At 44.8% G+C, this 8,886-nt stretch overlaps 1 pseudogene; it reads right to left on the minus strand.

Moving 5' to 3' along the window:
- Positions 1-6,661: 6,661 nt before the first annotated feature.
- LOC128069553 (protein fem-1 homolog A-like) lies at positions 6,662-8,572 on the minus strand (annotated as a pseudogene).
- Between the last annotated feature and the right edge of the window lie 314 nt (positions 8,573-8,886).

An 8,886-nucleotide genomic window follows, 5' to 3' on the forward strand; every position in this document is an offset into this window, starting at 1 on the left:
AGGAAATAGAATTTAAATCCATAGATTTAAAATGTGTGCATTGGGTTGACAACACTTCAACACAACGAGAGAGATAACCAGGCATTATGTACCATCTGGAGGGATGAATTAAAAAGCATTCAATACCACTTCTGTAGTATGTTTGCCCAAAACTCGAATCTGGTTTGATCAAGCCTCTAAAATTATCAGTTCATATGAACATAGGGACATGGGAAGTATGAAATAACACCACAAGAATACAATTAGGAAATTCCAAAAGGTGGAACATAGTTCAGGGCAAATGGCCCAGCTGCTTCAACAAAAACATAGCCAGGGGTAGAGCCCATTACATCAGTTCCAGATTAAAAGGGACTTGAGAGATTATTGGGAGACTATTCTCCACAAATCTCATATTTCTGTGTATCTTTCAAGCAGACTGAAGATTGCCTTTTTTCCAAACTATCTTTTTGAATATTTCTATAGTGAACAGCCTCAAAAGATAGAGTCTCCCTCTCCAGAGCAAAGGGCAAGTTATACTGGAAATTATGCTCAAGACATTTCTTCCTCAAGGCAAGGATCGGGCAAGGACTCGACTCCCATAAGCTAGGAGTGCTTCTCCTGTAATGGAGCCTACTGCACACGCAGGATTTATCTGGCCTTCTGCAACACCCTGTGGGGACTGAGGCTTAGGGAACTCGTGGAAATGTTGATACTCTCACTGCCACTAACGCTGTGGGTGTTCAAGTCTTTGTCTCTGACCCAGGAGTCTCATGTTTTCCAACAGCAGCCATAACACCACGGCCAGCCAACTTGTTAGCTTTCACGGAGGAGAAAATATTAGACCCTATGCCTCAACTACGGAAGCCCACACACCTAGAGCCTGTTTTGGCAACAGAAGAAGCCTCCACAGTAAGTCCGCACACAACAACGAAGAGACGCCCCTGCTCGCTAAAACTAGAGAAAAGCCTACACACCAATGAACACCCAGCACAGACAAAATTAATAAAATAAATAAATAAATAAACGGACCCATACCTGCCAACATCTTGACTTTAGCCCAATGGGAGCCATTTAGGTCTTCAGAACTACAAGACTAACATTTTCTGTGGTTTTAAGCCAACGAGTTTATGGCAGTTTGCTACAGGAATGATAGAAAACGCACAGAGGCAAATTCAGGAGATCTGAGAGAAGTCTCTGGAATCAGGAGTGGAAATGTTGATCAAATTGTATGGTCAATAAACGGTCCTCCACTTTACTGCCAGTCAGTGAGGAGGAACTGAAGAAGTTATTGCATGCAAAGTACCCTGAAGTAGGTTTAAAGACAGCTGCCTCGACAGTGTTACAGTTGGTCTTAACTCTTCCAGGTGGGGGACTTCCTCACCAAACTGTGGTCAGTCTCAAGTGTAACTTATTGTACACACTCTCAAGCCTCTTATTGCAACAACTAGTACAGGCATACCTCAGGGATATTGTGGGCATGGCACACCACCACAACAAAGTGAATATTGCAATACAGTGAGACACAAATTTTTGGTTTCCCAATGCATGTAAAAGTAACCTTTATATCGTATTGTAGTCTACTAAGTGTTCAACAGCACTGTATCTTAAAAACAATGTAAATTAATTAATTAAAAACTTTATTCTTTCAGTGCTCCACAGGTGGCTGAATGGTAAAGAATCCACCTGCCAGCAGAGGAGACCCAAAAGACGGCATGTCGATCCCTGGGTCAGGAAGATCCTCTGGAGGAGGAAATGGTAACCCTCTCCAGTGTTCTTGCCTGGAACATCGCATGTACGGAGGAGCCTGGCAGGTTACAGTTCATAGTGTTGCAAAGAGTCAAACACGACTGAGCACAGCACAGCACTTATGCCTAAATGAGGCTAACCATCATCTGAGTCTTAGGTGAGTCGTAATCATTTTGCTGATGGAGGGTCTTGCCTTGATGATGATGGCTACTGGTTGATCAGGATGGTTTTTGCTGAAGGTTGAGGTGGCTGTGGCAGTTTCCTAAAATGAGACACAAATGAAGTCTGCCTCACCGACTCTTCTTTTCACGAACGACTTCTCTGCAGCATCTGATACTCTTTTGGAAAATTTATTTTTGTATTGAAGGATGATTGCTTTACAGAATTTTGCTGTTTTCTGTGCTGACCTGCACTACCAAAAGAGTTCCTTAAGACAGAAGGCAAATGATACCAGATGGAAATCTACATCTACACAAAGGAATGAAGAGCATCAGAAATGGTAACTACATGGGTAACTATAAATATTGTTCTCATTGTTTGGATCTCTTTAAAAGATCATCAGCTGTTTAAAATTAGAATATCAATGAATCATGCCACTTATAATATACTCAGATTTAAATATATGACAACAATAGCACAAAACGTGGGAGGGGCATGGAAGTATGTTGTTGTAAGGTTCTCGAATTATACATAAGATGGCATAATGGCACGACGTTAAATTGTAATAAGCGAATGATATCAACACTATAAACCCTAAAACAACCACTAAAATAAAACAAGGAAGTATTAAAGCTCTTAAACATAACAAAGAATATAAAATGGAAGCATAAAGAATAATTAATTCAAAATAAGACAGAAATAAAGAGGGAAAGGACCAAGGAATTGATAGAACAAATAGAAAACCAATAGCCATATGGTAGACTTAACACAACCGCATCTGTAATCTTATTATATGTAAGTGGAAAATAGATTTTCAAGTGGGTAAAAAAAAAGCAAGAAATCCACTTTAAATATAAAGACAAGATTAGGTTAAAAGTAGAAGGATGGCAAAACATGTACCAGGCTTTGCCAGGGGAAAGGGATATTTAGGGAGTTCGGTATGGACAGGTACACACTGTTCTATTTAAAATAAATAATCAGTAAGGGCCTACTGTAGAGCACATGGAACTCTGCTCATTACGTGGCAGCTTGGATGGGAGGGGAGTTTGGGGGAGGATGGATACATGTGTATGTATGGCTGAGTCCCTCCGCCGTTCACTTCAAACTCAATACAAAATAAAAAGGATTTTTCAAAAAACTTTGAATTTCCATACAAATTTTAGAATCCTCTTAGTCAATTTCTACAAAAAAGCATAGTGTACCATGCTAACACTAATCTGAAGAATCCAAACTAATCCTTAGTGCTTATGCATGTGATAATAGAGCTTCAAATTACATGAAGCAGAATTCAGGAAGCAATAAATATTTTTCTTATTATTTGGATCTCTTTAAAAGATAATCAACTGTTTAAAACTGCAAGAATTAGAGAAGTCACCATTTATAATTGGAGATTTCAACAATACTCTAAGTAATTGACAGAAAAGTGGACAAAAAGTCAATAAAGATACATAAGATCTGATCAACACTATTAAGCAAGTTGGCCTAATCGGCTTTTATAGAACACTCCACTAAGTAACAGTAGAATACACTTTCCTTTCCTTTCAAGCGCACACAGAACTTTTACAAAGCAGACTATAATCTTGCCCATAAAAATACATCTCAATAAGTATTAAGACGTTCAAGTTATACAAAGTACATTCTCTAGCCACAGTAGAACTGAGTTAGAAACCAATAGAAAGGTAATTTCAAAATCCCTAAGTAACTGAAAACTGAATTAACACACATCTAGATAACCCATGCATTAAAGAATAAATCAAAAGGGAAATTTAAAAAGTATTTTGAACTAGATGAAAATGAAAACACAATGTATTAAGTGTTGTTAGGGGCTTCCCTGGTGGTACAGTAGATAGGAATCTGCCTGTCAATGTAGGGGAAATGGGTTCAGTTTCTAGTCTGGGAGGATTCCACATGCCCCAGAGCAGCTAAGACCATGTGCCACGACTCCTGAGCCCATGCTCTAGAGCCGGTGTGCCTCAACCACTAAGGCCTGCCCACCTGGAGCCTGTGCTCAGCAACAAGAAGCCATCGCAATGCGAAGCCCATGCACCGCAGCAAAGAGTAGTCCCCACTCGCTGCAACTAGAGAAAGTCAGTACACTAATTAAAAAATATAAAACAAAACAAAACTCAGTATACTAGGAATAGAAGGGGATGTCCCCAACTTGGTAAAGGGCATCTATGAAAAACCTATAGCTAACATCATATTTAAGGGTGAAAAATGGAATGTTTTCCCCTTAGGATCAAGAACAAGTCAAGGATGTCCTCTTGGCACGTGTATTCAACATTGTATTAGAGATTCTAGCCAGTGCAGCAAGAACAAAAGAGAAAGAAAATGCATGCAGATTAGAAAGGGTGAAGTAAAACATGATTGTCTCCATTGAAAATCCTTATGGAATCTATTTATTTAAAAGCTACTCAAATTAATAAATAAGCTTAGTAAGGTTTCGAGACTCACAGTCAATTTATTAAAAATTGATTGCATTTCTATATACTTATTATAATACCATTTATAACTGCATTAAAAATATCAAATACTTATGGAGAAACCTGACAAGAGACATGTAAGATTTATATGCTGAAAACAGAAAACTTGCTGAGAGAACTTAGGGAATCCATAGACTCTTAAAGATGTAAATAAATGGAGAGATGTATACTGTGTTCATGGATCAGCAAACACAGTATTGTTAAGATGTCAGTTCATCCCCAACTGATCTAGGCATTTAGCACATTGCCAATCATAGCGCCACCAAGCCTTTCTTGTCGAAATTGACTAAGATGACTCTAAAATTTAAATGGAAATTCAAAGGACCCAAATAGCCTAAACAGCTTTGAATAAAAAGACAGAGTTTTGCCTGACTTACACTCCCTGACTTTAAGACTTATTATTCAGTTCAGTTCAGTCTCTCAGTCGTGTCTGACTCTTTGTGATCCCATGGACTGTGATCACATGAAAGTGAAAAGTGAAAGTGAAGTCGCTCAGTCAAGTACAACTCTTCGCTACCCCATGGACTGTAGCCTACCAGGCTCCTCCGTCCACGGGATTTCCCAAGTAAGAGTACTGGAGTGCGTTGCCATTGCCTTCTCCAGCCAGTCAGAATGGCTGCCATCAAAATGTCTACAAGCAATAAATGCTGGAGAGGGTGTGCATAAAAGGGAACCCTCTTACACTGTTGGTGGGAATGCAAACAAGTACAGCCACTTTGGAGAACAATGTGGAGAGTCTTTTAAAAATTGAATGTACAAATGCCATATGACCCAGAAATCCCACTGCTGGGCATACACACCAAAGAAACCAGAATTGAAAGAGGTACATGAACCCCACTGTACACTGCAGCACTGTATACAATAGCTAGGGCATGGAAGCAACCTAGATGTCCATCTGCAGATGAATGGATAAGGAAGTTGTGGTATATATGCACGATGGAATGTTACTCAGCTATTAAAGGGAATGCATTTGAATCAGTTCTAATGAGGTGGATGAAACTGGAGCCTATTATACAGAGTGAAGTAAGTCAGAAAGAGAAACACCAATACAGTATATTAACATATATATGGAATTTAGAAAGAAGGTAATGACGACCCTATATGCAAGACAGCAGAAGAGACACAGATGTAAAGGACGGACTTCTGGACTATATGGGAGAAGGCGAGAGAGGGACGATTTGAGAGAATAGCATTGAAACATGTATATTCCCATATGTGAAATAGATGACCAATGAAAGTTCGATGCATGAAGCAGGGCACTCAAAGCTAGTTCTCTCGGACAGCCCAGAGGGATGGGATGGGGAAGGAGGTGGGAGAGATGTTCAGGATGGGGGCCACATGTACTCCAGTGGCTGATTCATGTTGATGTATGGCAAAAACCACCACAATATTGTAAAGTAATCAGCCTCCAATTAAAATATATTAATTTTTTATATTGAAAAAAAAATAGTGTATGGCAGCAAAACCTCCTGCACCACAAACGTAAGCTGCTTGTGCCTGAGTGTGCGCAGTCACATCTAACTCTTTGGACCCCATGGACTGTAGCCCACAAGGACCCTCTGTCCATGGGATTCACCAGGCAAGAATGCTGGAGTGAGTTGCCATACCCTTCTCCATGGGATCTTCCTGACACAGGGAACAAACCCGCATCTCCTCTCTTGCATTGCAGGTGGATTCTTTACCACTGAGCCACCTGGTAAGCACCAACTCCACTTTGCCAGGTAAATAAACATAACACCAAACCACAAAGGCTATGAAAGGGGCTGGTGGCCCAGGGGCAGAGAGTCTGACCCACAGCAGGGCAGAAGGAGCAGGTGTGAATGTGCTGGAAGGGTGAATTCTCCCACTTTGACCCCTCAGAGCCCCCAGTCCTAACACTGCCCTGGGTGGGTGTATATATCCTGTCTGATACGTAAGAGATAGAGGCTGTACCCAACTCTCAGCTCCTTCTTGTGTTTCTAGTAGGAGAGGGAGGTGATGCTTTCCCTCTGCCAGGGGTCAGAAGGCAAGATTCTCTGCAACTAGAGCAAACGGAATGTGTGGGAGGTTGAGCATCTTCTCCTTGTGGAGTATGGGCGTGTGGACTCCTAGAGAAAGCCAGTTCTCTGAGCACGTGGTCTGGAAGTTTCTACTACTGACAACTCATTGATTCTTGCCCCTCTCCATGATGAGGGGAAGGGACCTTGGAGGCCCCGTGAGCTCTTCCCCAGTTTCCAGCCACCAAAAGAGGTCCTCAGAGAGGGCAGGGACAGGTGCGGGCCCCGCCCGTCCTGGGTTCTCCTCTCTGACCACTTTCAGTACAGCCGGAGGAAAGCCTCCAGCTCTTAGGGAATGAAGCCCTTGTAGGGGATCTTGTTGTTGTCCAAGGTGAAGGCCACAAGGCACTGTTGGGGTCACGTAGTTGAAGGGCTGAATGGTGATCTTGGCCAGCAGTTTCTCATGAAGCACCTTGCAGGCCATATTCTTGAAGGCACTGGTGGCGTCCATGTGGGTCCCTGCCTCTGTCAGGGCATTCACGATCTCCAGGCAGTTGTTCTGCTTCGCGATGTGCACTGGGGTGTTGTTGTCAAAGTCCCAGCTGTCTGGATCGACCCGGAAGTCGAGACCACCTTGACCACTTCGAGTAAGGGAATCTGCCCCTGAGAAGTGGCCCATGTTCTTGGTCCAAATCCACCGCCACGTGCAGGAGTGGAGCCATTCTTGCTGAGAGGGGTGCAAACCCTCATCCTCTGGGGTTTCATGTCCTCCTGATCAGGATGGCACTCCACTTTCTCCAGCAGATAGAGCAGGTGGAGGATGATGTCCAGGGCCTTGGTGAGTCCTGGGCTGAGTCCCTGGGCTCCTTGGGCTTGCTCCACTTCCCAGTGCCCTTTGCACAGCACCCACATGAGATCTGCAAAGCCAGTTGGCACGCCCAGGCTGCCCCTTGGCCAAGGGTTTCTGGAGCACTTAGGAGAAGAGTTCATCAGAGGATAGGAAGCTGCTGGCAATCAGAGGCTCCAGGTTGTTCTGCTGCATGTCTAGGATGTATTTCCATGAGGGGATGCAGAGCTAAAAGCTGTTCCAGTCGGCCTACACAGCATCCTGGTAACGCACAGGGTAGGAAATATCCGGGTGGGAGGGACCCAGGACCACTCTCAGGTCAGCAGTGCCTGCTTGTGCATCTCATCACACTGCATTTTGAGCGCCTCCAATTCCTTGGTGGTGTTCACCTCCCTGGAATAGTCAGACCGAGGACCAGCTGGGACTCAGGTTTTGGCAGATACGTGTCCCCTGGTGACGCAGCTCCATGGCCCCTCCCAAGAGTTTCAGGACCCTGAGCAGATTCCGTTTCTTAGCCATGTAGGTGGCTCCCAGCAACTCCAAGGCTGTCAGACGGCTTCTCAGCTGGTGCTCAGGGGTTCCCCTGAGGAGGAGCTTCAGCAGCATGAGCCCTGGGGCTGCGCACATGCCTGGCTGGTAGACAGACCTTCTCAGGCCAGCCTTGGCTGCGTCTCCTCTCCAGCAGGCTGCTCTTGGGTGAGGTCCCCCGTCATGCGCCTGTGGTCCGTCACGTGGGCTGCCAGCAGTGGGGTCATGCCATAGCCATCCCGTTCCCTGTGGGTCTGGCAGCTGAACAGCACCTGCTGGACACCCAGGCTGCCGGCCTCGGTGAGGTCACGCAGGGCCTTGTTGCCCTTGACATTGCTCAGGTTCAGGTGGGAACCCTGATCTAATTGGTAGATGGCGATCTGGCGATGGCCTGTGTAAGGGTAGATCAGGAGGCATGTGTGTGCCTGCGCTGGTTGGCCTCCCCCAGGTAGCCTGGTGCTCGCCCTCTGAGTATCGCTCCACATCCAGTTGCCCATCAAAGCAGGCAGCATGCAAGGGCTCCGAGAGGGTGCATGTGGTGCGGCTTTCCAAGTCCCCGCAGCGCAGCAGGCTCTGCACCAGGTCCAGGTGGTCAGCGGCTGAGGCGGCCCACAGCGGCTGTGCACCCTTGGTGGTCTCGTCACTGAAGTATACTGAGCCACCCGCCTCCAAGCTGGCGCCGCCACCGGGTACCTGACCACATCTAGGTGGCTGTAATGGGAAGTGATGACAAGCGGATTCCCCACCCTCAGCCCCCCACCCCCATCCCCTTTTACCACTTTGCTCTTCTCAAATACTACCTCGATGGCTCTCACTCTCCAAATTCTAGATTTTCTTTTTGAGTAAGCATGCATAATACAGGACCTAAAAGTCCATCAGAGTCATCATCAGCTTTAATGGTGGGAAAGATGGGAAGCCAGATCTTACTTGCAAATCTTTTCTCTCAAATGACCAATACAGCTCAATATGACATTTGGAAGGGAATCCATCTGAAAGGAAAATGCAGTCTTACATTGGCCTGAGGACGCTTCCATTAATTTGGATGAATTAACATATATGGTGGTTCTTAGAAGAACCTCTTCTTGGTAGCTCAGACAGTAAAGAATCTGCTTGCAACGCAGGAGACCCGGGTTTGATCCCTGGGTCAGGAGATCCCCTGGAGAAGGGA

The sequence above is a fragment of the Budorcas taxicolor genome, chromosome X (assembly GCF_023091745.1).
Source record: "Budorcas taxicolor isolate Tak-1 chromosome X, Takin1.1, whole genome shotgun sequence".
In the NCBI taxonomy this organism is placed as follows: Eukaryota; Metazoa; Chordata; class Mammalia; order Artiodactyla; family Bovidae; genus Budorcas; species Budorcas taxicolor.